This window comes from Schistocerca piceifrons, unplaced genomic scaffold (assembly GCF_021461385.2).
Source record: "Schistocerca piceifrons isolate TAMUIC-IGC-003096 unplaced genomic scaffold, iqSchPice1.1 HiC_scaffold_936, whole genome shotgun sequence".
Lineage (NCBI taxonomy): Eukaryota > Metazoa > Arthropoda > Insecta > Orthoptera > Acrididae > Schistocerca > Schistocerca piceifrons.
Window position 1 is genome coordinate 4,850,328 of NW_025729208.1, and position 2,500 is coordinate 4,852,827.

Genomic DNA, 2,500 nt, shown 5'->3' on the forward strand with positions numbered 1-2,500 from the left:
TAACCTAACCCATGTTGTGCCTTAACCTAACCCATGTTGTGCCTTAACCTAACCCATGTTGTGCCTTAACCTAACCCATGTTGTGCCTTAACCTAACCCATGTTGTGCCTTAACCTAACCCATGTTGTGCCTTAACCTAACCCATGTTGTGCCTTAACCTAACCCATGTTGTCGCCTTAACGTAACCCACGTTGTCGCCTAAACCTGCTCTGTAATTGTTATACGACTCGTTCAATTACTGTAGTGTTGCCCACCCGCAACCCTCGCAATATAGTTCGCTACTCGCACTGCCCGCACCCCTGTGTATCGCTTCATGTTAAACACCTTGCAAGTCTTGCTCACTTTCCACATGCTCCTGCTGTACACTGTAATGTGGATGGCAGCAGGACGTACATGCCGCCCCTCCCCACGTCCCCACCTTGCCCCCTGCCTTCGCAAGCTGGTTGGTGAGAAGTTTGCATGTTCAATGCCCTTCGCATGCGACGTACTCAGGCTACGTTGTGGTGCGGCCTGTGTCAACTGTCCGCTGATGTCGTACGCGTGAACCACAATCTGTACTGCACATTCGTCCTTATGTACTGAATGATACATCGTGGCACATGTGTGACCGCACAACGACTGCGCCCAAAAACGGCGGACCATACAGTGCAAATATTGTGCACGCAGCTACGTGTCGTCTCCCTATGAGAGCTGGATTGCAGTGTGGTACGCCATAGAGACGTGTGGGAGGAACGGACGCCGTGGATGGCGATCAGCATGAGCTGTCTGTTGATGTATTCGGACCTAGTCGTCTCTCCTCACACACCGTGATGGCATGGTGCACCGCGTTCCATATCTGCGACATGCTACAGAGGCCGGTTGACAGTCGTTCGAGCAATGGACATCGCATACGTACGGGGGCCACCTTCCACGTATTGTCTAGGCGTGCACATTTTGTTGCGTGTATGTGGGCAGACGTAGTGTGGCGTGACACCTGACACAGGCATGCAATAATCGTTGAAGTTGCAAATGGCGATGGACGCCTGCGTTTTCTGGTGAAGTTACGCAAATGAACAAATGGTAACCTGTTGTGGTGCGGTTGTTCTCGCTAGGGGTGAATCGGTGATGGCGACGATAGGTTGAGGTACTAACCGGTTGTTCCAGCGATACCCACCATGCCGACGAAACTGAACGGCATCTGGGTGTGAAGCGATACGCGGCGGTGGCTGGGTGGGACCGTCCCCGGCCGGTGAGGGGGCGCCTCCCGGCGTGCTGGCCGCGCGGTGCGTGGGCGCACGCGCTACAGCCGGCTGGTGGGGGCGGCCAGTGGCAGGCGCGCCGGCCGACGGACGCGGCAGGCGTCGCAGCTGCGCGCCGGCGCACCCTGCGCGCGGCGCCGTGCGGCCAAAGTAGGTCCTCGCGGGCCCGGTGCGAAGCGCGGTGGACATCTTCAGTGTGCTGGTCCGATTGAGGACTGTGTGCGTTGAGGATGCGCCGCCGCCCGGCGCTCGGCGCCGCGACGCCGTCTGCTGCTCGGTCGCCCCAGCGGTTCTCGCTGGTGGTTTGTATCGCAGCTGTGCGGATGTGTTGGCGCGTGCGCTGTGCTGGGAGAGTTCGCTTCGGCACCCAAGTGGGGCTTTTGTCCTTCTGTGGCGCTGGCGTTGGAGCTGCCGGTCACCGTAGGTGGCGCGTGTTGTCTCCCGCCGGCAATGCCACGACAGCACGCTCCCGGGCCTCTGTCGGCAGCGGCAAGCTCAGTTGGGAGCACGGGTGGTCGCACCGAAAGCGTCTACTCGCCTAACTCCGGGCGATTGCGCCTCTCTCGAACCCGACCAAGTACTTGGGACGGCGCTGCGCGCCGCCGGGACCTGAGAGGGTTTCGAGGTGTATTGTGCAGGGGAGCTCAGCCTCCTCCTGTTTGCAGAATGATTGAGCGGACGCTTGCGTGTTCGCGCGGGCCCCCGGGACACACTCCCGGGCGGCCGGCTGCTCAGCTCTAGTTGACGCAGCTCCCTGGTTGATCCTGCCAGTAGTCATATGCTTGTCTCAAAGATTAAGCCATGCATGTCTCAGTACAAGCCGCATTAAGGTGAAACCGCGAATGGCTCATTAAATCAGTTATGGTTCCTTAGATCGTACCCACGTTACTTGGATAACTGTGGTAATTCTAGAGCTAATACATGCAAACAGAGTCCCGACCAGAGATGGAAGGGACGCTTTTATTAGATCAAAACCAATCGGTCGGCTCGTCCGGTCCGTTTGCCTTGGTGACTCTGAATAACTTTGGGCTGATCGCACGGTCCTCGTACCGGCGACGCATCTTTCAAATGTCTGCCTTATCAACTGTCGATGGTAGGTTCTGCGCCTACCATGGTTGTAACGGGTAACGGGGAATCAGGGTTCGATTCCGGAGAGGGAGCCTGAGAAACGGCTACCACATCCAAGGAAGGCAGCAGGCGCGCAAATTACCCACTCCCGGCACGGGGAGGTAGTGACGAAAAATAACGATACGGGACTCATC

At 57.6% G+C, this 2,500-nt stretch overlaps 1 non-coding gene across 1 annotated transcript in view; it reads left to right on the forward strand.

The window, feature by feature from the left end:
• The first annotated feature begins 1,989 nt into the window (after positions 1–1,989).
• LOC124772080 overlaps positions 1,990–2,500 on the forward strand; it is a 1,909-nt gene continuing 1,398 nt past the window's right edge. The window contains exon 1 of the ribosomal RNA XR_007013758.1: positions 1,990–2,500. This exon is cut by the window's right edge and continues 1,398 nt beyond it. This is a non-coding gene — a ribosomal RNA (small subunit ribosomal RNA).